General features: G+C 38.3%; 1 protein-coding gene across 7 annotated transcripts in view; it reads right to left on the reverse strand.

Moving 5' to 3' along the window:
- The window catches only part of NCOA1 (nuclear receptor coactivator 1), a 290001-nt gene that overhangs the window by 123576 nt on the left and 151512 nt on the right, over positions 1-14913 (reverse strand). The window contains exon 1 of one of the 7 annotated variants that reach the window (XM_088152156.1): positions 1429-1623. The exons of the other annotated variants lie outside the window; for them this stretch is intronic. The gene's annotated coding sequence lies outside the window, so the exon portion shown is untranslated. Of the gene's footprint in view, positions 1-1428; positions 1624-14913 lie in introns of those variants that run through there. 7 annotated transcript variants of the gene reach the window in all.

The raw sequence follows: 14913 nt of genomic DNA on the forward strand, positions 1-14913 counted from the left end.
ACAGACTACATTATCTTACCATACATTTAACAATAAGAAATCATGTAATATCTATAGAACTGGACATACCCATCCAGAACTACCTTCTACATCATAACAATGCAAATTTAATACAGAACTAAATCTCTTTCCACACAAGCTAAATGCTACACTTAACACCCACATTAATGCATGATATCAGATTGCATGTACTCATGGTTCAAAATCTGAAAGAAATTATTTCTATAATGCAGCTATATACAGGCATCCACACTCTTTGCATGCTGCACTGCAACTTATGTACAGCTACTTGCGTTTATTCTGTTTCTCCAATATGTGTCCCTCTGTCAGAGATATGTTAGCATAATGCAAATAGTGCATTATGCAATAATAGTAATAATGATGATGATGATGATGATGATGCATTATCAGCTGTAACAAACATGTTCACAATGTTCGTAAGCCATACAATGCCATCTTGAGCCACAAATAACATTATTGATAACATATTCTGGGTGCTGTTCAAATTCACTGAAATACTTCTTCTTGTCATTCATTCTCATTCTCATTCTCTCTCTCTTGCCTTCTTTTTGCTGGGCTTTCAAAATTTACCATGGAATTTCTGAAGAGACAAATCAGATCAGGACGTCTGGTATTTTTACACAGCAATATTGCAATAAATCAGCCACAAATCAATTTCCAGCAGAGGAAAGGTTTTCCCTTTTTTATGAATATATGATAGCTTGTTAGGAGGAAATCTGAAATAATTAACTTTCTGTTATTGTTGCCTTTGCTGCTTTTACTGCTTGTCAATGATTAGTGACTATTAAGCAATGAGCATATTTTCCTGCAACAGCTCTTGTCTTTCCCTTCCCTTCAGGGACATTCTCCGCTTTTCATCAAAAAAGTATACCTATTCTGCTACCCACTAAGAGGACCACTGCCAAGTATGAACAATTTAAGCATTCACACACCCCAGTTTTCAAGGTCACTGCTGAAATAAAACAAGCTCTTACTTACAACATTATCCAAATACTACGCAGCATTACTGAATACAAAATATACAACATCTCCAAGAGGGAGGGTAGATGAGGAGGAGGCAGGCATGGGAAAGAACTGAAGGAACAAGTAGTTAGCAAAGTTCAGCTAATACTGAATTTAAGTTCAAGTGCTGAAGGTATTCAAGCCTCTTGCATTAGAAAAATTTAACCTATGTAAAAGTCAAACAAAACATTGAGTTTGATTTGCACAGTTACATCAACGGAGGTAACAGGCAGCAGAAGACCCTCTTTCTTCTCCAGCCAATGAAGAGTGCCCAGAAATAGGACATGCCTTGCTGCTGAAAGATATCAACGCTCAAAGCTGCAATATGCAGGAGAAAGCATAAGCAACAACATACCATACAGTTTCAATGCCTAAAAGAGTACTCTGTGCAAAAAGCAGCCTTACCTGGCTAATCTCCAGTTCTAGGCAAGCACGTTCCTGAATTATGCAGCAACAACCTGATGACTAACGTGCTTCCTTTGCAAGCCTCTCTCCCCCACCCCCAGCTCCATGTGCTCCAGGTTGTTTGGAATACATTGGGGTGTGTGTACTCTGTGCTGCACGCTGTTGAGACAGGCAAAAGATTCAGCACCAGAGCTGAGCTGCCTCCCGATTCCCACACCAGCTGACTGAGTAATTAAACTAAACACACGCCGCCAGAGCCACTCAAATTCAGCGACACTCCTGGGATCCCTGGTGCCACCTGGCAGACTCTAGCCAAGCACAGGGGAACGTGGCAGATACACCTCTTGGAAAACAATACTCAGAAGCCAAGCACTAGCAGTAAGCAGATAGCAAATGCACTTCCGTGCCCAAATGTAGATGTATAAACATAAGAGAACTAGAAGACAAGCAAAGCAAATCCATTTAATGCTTACGCAGCATTTCTGAACACCCAAAAGAAAATGCAAAATACTTTGCTGGAAAATGGATCAAGAATTACTTACAGGAGCCGCCCACATTTTTGTATGAGTTCATAACATAATCACCCAGCAGTTTCCACACTGCATGGCACATTCACAAGTAACATAGCATCCATGCATGGCCTAGGCAAATCGTTGAGAAACAGCATCAGAGGCTGCCACCAGCAAGTCCTGTTTTAATTACTACTTTAGTTTAAATGTCTCAGTTTTATTATGTTTTTTACATGTTGCTAATTGTTTTGAGAAATTTGTCTGGGACTCCAGAGCAGGGCAGAAATATGAAGTGTAAATAAAATCAGAAATATCACATGATTCTTGGAATTGGACTGGTGGTAGAGTTTATAAAGGCAAAGGACACTGCTGGTCACTCAAATTCCACATCATTATCTCCACACTATTTTTAGCATCCAAACAGCTTTACAGCATAGGTCTATATAAATGGTACAAAACAGCATTTTACGTAAAGCATAATTTATTTAGGGTCTTAAATGAGGTAACAGCCATCAGTCTAGCTGGATCAGAGCAGCAGGAGAAACTCATAAACACCCACAATGGATTTTAACACATTATAATTGTTAATTGATAAGGTGCTTACAATCTGTCTCACATGTATCCTGCATTGACATAACCATCCTTCCCCCCCCCCAATTTAAATCCTACATACGTCTGCCTACTCTGTGCATCTGATAAAGTGAACAAAAGCTCATGAAAGCTTATGTTTTTTAATAAAACATGTTAGTCAGAAAAGGTGCCACTGGATTTCTGATTTTTTGCCACCATAGACTACCACAGCTCATTTCCTACAATGATCAATTCTAAGTCTCAGTAGTGACAGAGTTGTTTAACAAGATGGGTGGTGACAAATTCGATAGATGGATGGATGGATGGATGGATGGATGGATGGATGGATGGATGGATGGATGGAACCTTCAGGTTCAGAAGCAGTATATCTCTGAATGCCAACTACTAGAGGGCCGACAGAACATTAATATATGTCTTCTTTGTAAACTTCCTGGAATCATATGGTCCTCACAGCTGAAAATAAAATGCAAGACTAGACTGATTTTTAAATGTAAGAGAAGCCCTGCTGAATCAAGACAAAAAATGTCCACTAAATCCAATAGTGGCCAATGAAACAATTCTAGGAAGCTCTCAAATAAAACATGAATGCAACTGTGTTCTATATGGTCTGATAACTGTTAAGTATAGCTGATCTTAATATACCTAAGGAACTTCCATTGGTGCAAAATGTTGCAATGGAAATCCTGCCTGGGGTTCGCTATATGGAGGACACAACCCAAATACTACTTAAGTAACACTGGATTCAGTTAATTAATTATTTAATTTATTATAATTATATAATGTGTAAGTACTGTGCAATTAACTCAAACCATTGTGTATTTAACTCAATTTTTGCTACAATAGGCTCCATTCTTAACTATGGATCATCTGTAAACGAGGCGTTCTTAACCCGCGGACTACCTGTATGGCACAGCAATGCCATTTTCAACAGTGACTCCAATGTAATTTGAAATGTATAGTTTCTCCTTAAGAAGTATTAGACCAACACTCAAATCAGACCAATAGCTGACTGATCCAGCAAAGTTACCCAATAACCAATAGTAGCAGAGGATAACATCTAGTAATAAGAATCTACTCAATTCCTCAGCACCTAATATTCAGTGATTTATATCCTTTAATACTACTGTTGTGGCTACTAGCCAATAATATATCCATTCTTCTATGTATTTCTCCAATCCCTTTTTATAATCACTTACAGCATTTCCTTATACACCTCAGCAACAGGGCAAGCAACTGATGCTGCCCTCACACACTTAATGCATGATAACTTAAGGAAAGCAGTTGGTGGGTTCCTTCTGTGTCACCTGCTGGTGGGAAAAACTACCATCAATTACCTTCCCTAACGGAAGAGCCAGGTTTTGACAGAGATGACATCCATGGTCCTCAGCTAGCTGATCTGAAGGGTGAAGAGGATGCAGTTTGGCTTGGTAAAAACAGGCTTGTTATACTGGGCAGAACCATCACCATCAAAGCACTGCTTTACCTCCTGTGAATATCCATGGAACAGGTGGCTCTGTCTGGTAAAGCAGGTGATGCTCTCCTGCTTTACTGGGAAGAACCACTAACTTCTGTGGATCAGGTGCACCACCTACTCCAAGATGCAGCAGGAGAAGCAGGGGGAGTAACTCCTTTGGTGCCAGTTCACAAGTCTGTGGGACTGGGAGAATTGGGAGCCTCCCCACTTTATTGCAGGGAAGCACTTAAACTGATACTTCCCCTTCAAAAGGAAGCAGCCTTTAGCTGACAATTCTCCTCACCTCCCAGCAAAGTTACCTACTGATCTCCCCCCACCCTGACAGATTCTGGTGCTGTAACAGCTGATCCTACAGAGGAAGAAGGTGCACTCTCTGCACTATAAAGCAGTTTTATCAGAAAGAAGCTGCACACATACAAACCTAATCAGTCACTGCAGCACCTGATTTTGGGGGGTTGGGTAGGTGGATGCATAGAAAATTAGGAAGAAGGAAAGTAGAAGCCAATGGCTCCTTAGCCAACCCAGGTGGGAAGAAAAGCAAGGAAGGGAAGTGCGGATAAGTGCTTCTTTAGGTGACAATTCTCTGATTGGAGAACTATTGGCTAAAGAGTCACTACTTTCATTTCCCTTCCCTCCTGCTTTTCGTTGCACCAGCCCTACTCTGCAATTGTTTGCTTTATTGGGCAGAATGTGCCCACCCCTCCCCCTTAATCAGGTTCTGCAGTGGAAGTGCAGTATATTTAGGGGTCACTGTACATGTAAAAAAAAAAATGCACCCACTTCTGTGGATCAGATGCTGCAGTGGCTGTTCCATGGGTGGTGGATGGGCAGCTTACAATGGTGGGTGGTAGCTAAAGAGCTGTTTCTGTTTCCTTTCCCCAACAGTCCTCTGATTCCATGGATCAGCTCCACAGGGTTGGAGAACTGGTAACAACAAATCATTTTTCCCACACATACTCATCATCCCACCAAACCCTGACAGCCTAGGGAACTTCTGCCAGATCTGACAGACTGGCCTTGGAAAACAATGGCCAGGGACCAGAGGTGGGAACAGGCCTGCAGCAGCCTCAGGTGACCACTAGGAGCTGGCAGAGCCCAGCCTCTGACCACATCATCACCAGTATAATTGTGGATGCATTATACATCATCTCTAAAGCAAAATTTGTCCTGTGAGAAGAGAACAGAACTTCACCTCTAAACCGGAACAGCTAAATTTGAATCTACAGTGTCCTTGCAATGAGCTGGAGATGAGATAAAGGCAACATCACCGGGACATGATATAGGAAGACGATAAGGCATCTTCTTGATGCAGTTAGCAGGATGAAAAGAAAAACCCTTAGTTGGAAATTATACCTTAGTTGATGCAGCCTTTTGCAGCTACATCATATTGTTGATTTGTATTTAATTGGTAATCAACTACTATTCTAAGCTCTTTCCCACAAGTACTATCTGCAAGCCACGTACCTACAATCCTATATCTGTGCATTTGTTTTGTTTCCCATATGAAGAACTTTGCACTCGTCTTTATTAGGTTTCATTGCTATTTTCAGCCCACTTCACTAACCTATCAAGGAAATTGTACTTGTCTCTTACCTAATTTGTATGTTTCTACAGAAATTTTTTTAATGGAGAATGGCATCCCAGCATTCAGAGAGAATTTCAAACACTATGCAATAACTGGAATTTGATCTATATAGTGGTTTGGGAAGTGCAAAGTATATGAGATCACATTAAGATATGAACTTTTTCTTTCTTATTCTGTGGCAGTCAGCAATTACTCTGGAGGATTTCAGCATGCTCAGCTCTGGGTTGACCTGAGGCTGCCATTGAGAACTTCAGTCTCAGCCACTACTAATCAAGGAGTTTGGATAGCCAACTTTCCATTATGGTTAAGTGGATGTTTAATGTAGTAATCTTCCCATGCCTCCTAATTTCATTTGCTAGAAGGTTAGGGAGTCTTATATTTTTACACTGTCATTTCACTGATCTGGTCCAGTTTTTCTTCCCTTGAATACCAACAATTGTTCATGGTCTCTTTAGCCCTACTAACCCAAGATATTATTTGTGAACTTGTAGTACCTTCTGTATGCAAATCTGATGTTTTATTCCTGAATTGTAAACCCTCCCCTAAATAAGCAAATGAATATTTTTAAAAAATTACACATTCTACCTCTCCAAAGTTTGTAATACACAAGCACATACAGTATGCATAGCCCCTCCCCATGCTGGCTGGGGAATTCTGGGAGTTGAAGTCCACACATCTTCAAGTCGCCAAGGTTGAGGAACCCTGCTCTAAAAATTCAAGAGTTAAGTACTGCAGGTATCACAGGCAAAAGTAGCAGAGGGCATGGAGATAAAATATGAAATGAAGTGAGGCTTTAAGAATGTGGCAGAACTGCTCCAAACACCACTGCTTTGTTGCAAAAGGGAAAACTTGGGGCCGAAGCACAGGCTACTTACGCTGCTTTGAGGATCAACATTTTTGCTCCTCTATTTTGTTTTGATTTTGCTGTTTATAAGATTCCTTTAGTCTGTGCCGTACGTCGGATTTGATGTTTTTAATCTGTTTTTATATTTTTTCTAATTTTGTACACTGTCCAGGGTCCATTGGAGTTGGGCAGCTAATAAATTCAAATAAATAAAAAAAATAAATCAATTAAAAAACATTTCCTAATGAAATTGGGCTGTTTAAATAAGAGGGCTTTTTTTTTAAGTTGTCATGCTACTTTCAACATGAGACTTCTAATACTAAAGCAATTTTATTCTACTTCTCAGCCAAAAGGCTCCCAGAGCAATGCCAGCTTGCAATCTCGAAGTCATGAAACATAAAGGAGAAGTTGGGGAGGAAGAAAAAAACCACGATTGTGGTAGTTGGTTCAGTAAGTCAAATGTCAATCTACATATCTATCACGTTTGCACTGCATCTTCTCTTGGCTTCGGCTGGCCTCCTTTTTGATGGATTGTTTGCATTTTTTCATTCTCCTTTTGGGCTAAATTACTTACTGTATTCTATAGGCTTCTACACAGATTCTCCTACTTTTATTTAAATGAAAAAGCAACTGTGGGAAATGCAATTTCGAGCAATTAAAGGCTGGTAGTAAAGAGAAAGCATTTGCGTAGAAGAAGCTGCATTTCCATCCATGGGGAACCATAGTCCCTTAACAGCTTGGGTTATTCAGAAAGTTGCTGTATTTTTCTTTGGGCTGAGAACAACAGTCACCAGAGTTAACAACACTGCTGTTTACATATCATCAACCTGGGATGAAAAAAAGCCAGATGAGAGTCCCAACAGGAACAATATTCTTTCAACTCACTTATGTCTCCTGTAATATGTAAACAGTTTGAAACAATTATAGTTAGCAATGTTGCTTGGCATGTAATCAGGTATAAAGAAATAGCCAATAGTGTGTTCCAAGTTAGGTAAACTACAGAAAAATGTAATATTCAAATATGAGAATCATAGTAATACAATAAAAAGACTTTTAGATTCAGATCCAGAAAATCTGAAATCAAATGCCTGCACACAGCATACTGGGTAAATTTAAACTGTTGCTTTCTCTCAGGTGCCTGTCTATCCTTGGAAAAAATGGGATACAAACTTGATCAACTGTAGCTTAGCATTTCAATGCTTTAGTCCTTTCAGTTCAAACAAATGAGTAACATGAAGGAAGAACTGATCTGCCAGAGTAGTAAATCTACTTTTCAAAACCTTCTATGTTATCATATAAACAGCAATTAATAGCCAAAGGCCACTGTTCAAAACTGTCTCAGCATGCTGAGAAAAACCCATTCTGAATTCTGACATAACATTGGCAGGATATGGGTTGTCTTTCAAATTATAACTGAAGATGTTTACATATATAACTTTGACGGAGCAGATCTGGGAACAAGACCCACCAGATACTTCTCTTGAGAGATAAACATATATATGGACATTCTGGAGATAATTATAAATATGAATACACAGATTCACACACATGAGGTATATGGGCAATACTCTCACTCTATCCCTGAACACTCTGCTATCTCTTATCTGTTGAAAAGGCATTAACAGATACCATAATGATCTTAGCCATCTCTTTAGCAAGTAAAGCAAGAGGAATGACTTAAAAGCTGGATTCCAACTGAAAAATGCAATGAAACCTTCTTCATTCCTCCCAAGTTACACTCTCTTCATTTCATTTAATATCATCTGCTACAAGACTCTAGTTACTGGATAATTTCTCTTCAATTTCATATATTCTGAATAAATGGAATATCTCTTATGAAGCAGCACAATCATATTCTTTCTTGATATGTTGATTATAAAATAAAATAGCAGCAGGAAAAAGGAACTTTAATTCCCTGCATCAACAAATCATGCCCACATAAGAAGAATGTAACTATAATATTTAACAACAGTATAATCGTGACTTTTCAAAGCATTTTATCATACACATTTTTATTTCTCTTAAGAACTTTTCCTGCATTTCAACTCAAAAAATTCACAAGGTATCTTTCATAAAATCTAAAACAAGCAGGCCAGCTCTTGCCAACAGTTATTTGGAGGGGCAGCTAAAAATTCCCATTTCACAGCTTTAACCACTGTGTCATACTAATTAATTATGGGACAATCTTTGCTCACTGATAGACCTCATAATTTTATCCAAACATTCTACAGATATGAAGACACATTTCTGAGTTTTCTTTAACTATTTTCCCCCTCTTTGGCGCTTTGCATTTCTTTCTAATACAGTACTAAGCACCTTTTTAAATGCATTCCTCAAAACACTGCACAAAATTAAATATTGTCCTCTCTCTCCTCCCCATCTACAAAAGATTCCTTGCATCCTACTTGCACTGCTGAGATGTTTACTATACTGAAGCCACAATTGGCTGTCCAAAAGGGAAGGATAAATCGCGTTACACACAAACTCCATGAGGACTACTGGAACTCTACTCTAGTGTTCAGGGTACAATATGAAAGCCTGACCAAGATTCTCTCTCCCAGACAGAATCAAGGTGAGACAATCTTGAGTTTCATTCTTCACCACCCTTGCAGGTCTAAGCTGGTGTTTACATCAGGGTTCCTCAACCTTGGCCACTTGAAGATGTGTGGACTTCAACTCCCAGAATTCCCCAGCCACCCATGGCTAAGAGTTGAAGTCCACACATCTTCAAGTGGTCAAGGTTGAGAAACACTGGTTTACATAACAGCTGTTGATCTTCAAGGCCACCTTCAACTCCTTTACACAGGGATGTGGTACATATTATAAAAGAAAATCTTCTGAATGTATTACACAAGGAAAACTGGAAAACGGATCATAGTATCTGGTTTTATTTCAACTAGGAATCAGCTCTGGAGATGGAAGGCATATTCTGTTCAGTAGGTTCAAAAATTTAAGTTAAAAAAGCAGTGCTTCTAGAAGATGTGAAATGACAGAGACATATTGTCTCTATGCTTCTAGACAACGCTCTTTCCTCATTCAACAGGGACAAGGAGTACAGGCTATACTGCATACCTGCAACAGCAGTATTGTCTGTTTTTATCAATGCTGCTTAATAAAATAGATTTATAAACCTGAAATTCCATCACAGAGCCAAACAGCAGACCAAGGGCTCAAAAACTGCACAGAAGAATGTACAGACACCAAAGTTCCATAGAAAGTTCAGATTCTACTCTCCTCCTCGTTTTGCCAGGCATAGTGATTAATTATCAAAACATTAAAAACCAAAGAAACAGAAGGGACCAAGTTTTCCCCCTATAGTTTCTTCTGAAAAACCTGACTTTCCTGGTCCACAAATACCCCTCCGGCTAATAACAGTGAAGAGATGAAGAATTGTAGAAAGGTAGGCTGCCAAGGCTACAGACTTTTGAAATGATTACTCTGTTATTGAAATGGCTTTTTGCCTAGATAAAAAGATGTTTGGTAATTTGCTTAAAGCACCAAAAGCAAACCACCAGCATCATCTTGTAATGGAAATGTCTTCCTTTGACCAAATCACTGTTGTATCTGGCTATAATCTACCTAAATGCTCTTTCCCTTTTAAATTTCACACCAGGCTTTTGTCATATATGCTGTATTGGGAAGATTTGCAAAAAAAAAAAAATTAAAAAAAATCCTACTGCTTGATTCCAACTCTAATCCCACTGTGGTGAGAGAAATGATACTCAGTTATTAACTGAAATATTTTAGGATTTTAAAAATATGTATATAGTGTTTACTGAGTCTATTCAGTGCTCTTTAATAAACCTTTGTTTCTTTTTCAAAAACCATGACTGCTGAGAGGAAATACAACTGATTGCTCATTTATTATTTTTATTTTTGATTTTCACTATTCATTGGCAGAGAATATGAAGACTGTTATTTTATTTATTTATTTATTCATTCAATCAATTTTTAAAGATTCAACTTAAACAACTTCATGCAGAAGATAATGTTTACAAAAGGTTCATGAACATAGTAACTATATGGAATCTGTATGATAGTGGCTCCTAACCTTGGTGTTCTCCTGAATTCTCAGCAAATAGAGAATTATAGCTTACTGTGGAATTCTGGGAGTTGAAGTCCAGATATTAGCAGAGTGCCTAAACTGGGGAAGCTGTTACAGACATTCAAAGGCCTCTGAATATCTATTGCTGAACAGGTGATAGAAGAAGGAGCTTATTGCCTTCATATTCTGTGGAGGGGCTTCCTTTGATGGACCACTGATTTAATCCAATAAGGCTGCTCTTACATCCTTAAGCCCTGAAGACAGCTTAATTGCTTCAACGAATATTGGTAAATGTATCAACAGAAACAACCACTCCTTTGTATCCTTGTCTCACAAAGAGTATATGGAAAGCAGCTATCCAGAATATTTTTTTATATATGAAATAATTTTAAGATATTATCATATTATGTGTGTGCATTACAAATATTCAGACAGTACAAGAGATTCATTCTAAATACAGCAAATATGATCTTAGAACTAAAGATATGAAAATACAGCTATATAAAATACACCAATTTAACATTAGGTGCCAAACTATTCAGCAACTGAAGGTCTAAGTCAACAAGGGCTTCCCAGATGGGAAAGCAAGATTGAGCTTTATTGCATCATTTGGTTCCTTTAGCAATAATCACCCTGACCAATCAATCTTTTTAATTGGAAAGGAACAGTTTCTGTTGCCTACATTCTTCACATTTTGAAGAATCTTAATGATGCACCAAAAGTTCTTATTTTCCCAAAGTATAAAAAAATCAAACAATAAAACATCCCATATGCTTGCTTAAATGGAAAGATGTTGCACTGAAGGAACAAGCTTTCTAGGACTTCTAAGCTTAGCTGACAGAAGCAAATTAAAATGAAGCTTATAAAGTGAAGGGTTCTTTCATTGTTGTTCTAGGGTTAAATCTCTTTTACAAGGAGTTGGGGGCATTCCTTTTCTTTCATGTCACCTGTGAGATCTTCTCTTTGCCCTCAAGGATTTTCTGAGGGATCTCAGTGTAAGTACAATTTAAGTGGAAGATGCAATCTCAGTTCCCAGAATTAACAAGTATATTATGTCTCCCTTCATCAACATGCTTGTCAATACTATAATAAGACCATGTATAAATGATTTCACATTAAAATTGTTCTACCTCTTTTTTCTGCTTTTTGGTGCTATACCTTCTCTTGGTTTTGATATAGTAAATCCATGTCAAAATGAAAGATGTGCCTGCACAAACTACAGAAGAAGGAGTGGTGCAAGTATCTCTAATACTTATCCAATATTCACAGTTCTGTCCCCTTAACAAGGAAGAGTTCAAGTTTGTGAACAGTTCTGGTGGTAGGCAAAATGAGAGACTAAAAAAATCCCAAATTATTGAGATGAAATTGCTCTGAGCTTATAAATACCACCAAGTATTTCATGCACAGTTTTATATACACTAGGTATATACACTAGGTATATACACAAGCTGCACATACACTTTTCTTAGGAAGACAACCTCATAAGGAGCCTAGATCTGAGAGATGAGATGGGCTCACTATACCTACTTTGTTAAAGAGAAGCAGTTTAATAGCCTTCTACTCTCTATAAAGTGCCATAAGAGGTTGACCCAATGAATATTTCCAAGCTAGAACATTTGCAATTCTGTATTTGTTAAACACAGCACCAAAAACTCCTGGCTTCCGACACATTAGAGAAGAGTCAGAGACAACCTTTCCTGAGCTGAGAAGATAGCAATTTGTCCATGATCAACTAGTAAAGGTCTTCAAATAAATTTATTAAGTTGGCTCAGCTTCATACTTAGATTTAGAGTCGTAGGAATATAACTGAAATAATGGCATGACAATAAAAATTAATAGACATAATAAAAACCAAAATACCTACTTAATTTCCCTATATATTAATCCCCTACATTCAAAGAAAAAAAGCTCTTCCAAACATCATGCTGGCTCAGACTTTAACTACTAAGTGCAACTGCTTCCATAATCAGTACAAGGAAGCTTGTTCCAGGTGCCCTTCCTATTTGAATCTGAGGTATCAACAGCACAGGCCAAAATATGTTCAGTATACCACTGCCCTTATTATTTTAATAACTGTACAAAGGAGAGTATTAGAATTTGTGATATTTACAGGGATTTAGAGGGAAAAGGGAGGCACACCCATAATACCAACAAGAGGGCGATTGCCTCTCAGTATCTTAAAAACATCCAATTGGCCACAACGTGAAACAAGACACTGAAGTGAACAGTGTCTGGTTTAATCCAGAAAGACTTTTTTAAGGAATATTTTTAGAATTCTAGTTGCCATTTGTATTCTGCCAAAAGGTATTAGCCATTATTTTTATTAACAAGAAATCTTTCTGCTATGCAGAAAGAACTACTATTGTTGGTGCATTTCCAATCCTAAGGAATTGGCAAGGTCCTTAAGGGAGTTATTCTAGTTTTGCAGATTTTGCTTTCCTTCCTTCACTCAACTACATTTGTCATTTGACTCAATTACATGCTTCTTCAACCTTTGCTAAGCATAATTCTGCAGCTACACAGCAATGAGGATGATTATTCTCATTAGCATGGAGAGCCCTCAGTGCCTCTACAGTACTTCACAAACAAAGCCCTCTAGCAGCCCGCCTTCTGCCAACCACTTCCCTGCTGAGGGATCAATATCTCACTGCCCTTATTATTTTAATTTTAATGCCTCATGTGGGGTTTCACAACAGAAATAATTATAAGCTGGTGATGAAAGTATCTTCCTTCCCACAGAGCAAAGAAGACCTTAGGGTTCAATTAAGTGACAAGAGAAAACAATGAAGATGGTACCTTGGATTTGTGCTCCCTCTTCACAACTCATCTCACTTGTTATTCCTTTCTAAATGTAACAGCTTAGGTAACTATACTTAATTGTCACCCAGATGGTGAAACCGGCTTCACATCAACAAGATTACAAAAAAACTAAGAGCAGCTTTTCAGGATCAGACCAAGGGCCAGTCTAATCCAGCATGCTGTTCCCACAGTGTCCAAAGACAAACCCACAAGCAAAGCAATACAGCAATAAAATCCTTCATTAGATAAATAATCTTACCTGCCATGAATTAACCACCCGTTAAAGCTATCCAAGTCAGAGATAATCAGTACATCTTCTAAAAGAACATTCCACCATTTAATTACATATATGTGAAGGAAGTCTATTTGTCTATCTGAATCTTTCCTCATTCAGCTTCTCTGAATGAATCTGAGTTCTAATATGAGAAAGGAAGAAACACACTTCCTGTTCATTTCCTCCAAACCATGCATAATTTTATATACTTCTATTATGTTTCTCCTTATTCATTTTTTCAAAATGAAACATTGTCACTAAATGAGAACTCTTGCACTTCCTTAATCATTGCCAGTCAAGAGATCATTTAAGTTACGATAATCTTCCTTACAATATGTGGAACTGTCAGTTCAATTTTTTTTCACATTTAAAAGAAGAGAATAACAAAGTAAGGATATAATAAACATGAAACAAAAAAGGGAACACCGAAGTTTTAAGAGGTTACAGGGAAAATGATACGACTTGTAGCTTACTGTTATTCAGGGAGTTTCCTGCCAGGATCCTCAACATTTCCTATTTTCACCAGAGCTGGGTGGCAGTGTGCAAGGTGAATTCCCACACAATATTCTTCAAATCTGTGATATGCTGACAGGTTGAATCATGGCAGGAAATGGAACTCTAATTTTAAAAAAAAGCAGACACAGGCCTACAACTGCTGGTGAAAGGTTGAAGAGATAATCTGGCAAGTATTCCTCCTCAACTGGCCAAAATAACAGATAACTAAGCAATCATTTTAGTTTCTTTTTTGTGAAGTGTTTCTCTTCTGTGACCATCAGATAGAGATTTGTGCACCATACTCAAGAAAAGGTGTGCGCAACTCTTGTCGGCTCAAAGACTGCACCAAACTTTGTGTGGCGTGCCGAAGACTGCAAAAGTAGGTGGCTCCAAGGCCAATTTTATGGCGGGGGGGAGCTCAAGGAGCTTTAAGGTATGAAATTGGTGCCTTAAGCTTAAAGTACAGATTTTGCTCCTAACCCTCACAGATGCAAACATGTTTGGCCGCACCTACTCTGGGGCCTGCAACAGAGAGTTGGTGAATCGTAGGTGCCCCCAGGCTGCCCTTTTCGCACCCCTGCTATCTTCTTTGGTTTCAAGTACTGGCACTGTGTTACTGAAATATATATGCCTGGTGATGTTCCCTGTTGGCAATGGGTGCCAGTTATATTTAAATGAGGAGAAAATCAACCAGCAAGCAGCACAGCTTATGAACTGTATTAGAGAAGAAAAAAGAATTCTCATTGGCAAAAGGAGACAAGAAGAGGCATGTTTTGACAGACAAACACATACTATAGAAAGCTTTTAGGTTTTAGGAGGAAACTGTAGTCAATTATGTTTAACTTAAATATATTCATACATAGAACATG

The sequence above is a fragment of the Python bivittatus genome, unplaced genomic scaffold (assembly GCF_059951505.1).
Source record: "Python bivittatus isolate LINGU-HERP-01145 unplaced genomic scaffold, Pbiv_v1 ctg000690_np1212, whole genome shotgun sequence".
Lineage (NCBI taxonomy): Eukaryota > Metazoa > Chordata > Lepidosauria > Squamata > Pythonidae > Python > Python bivittatus.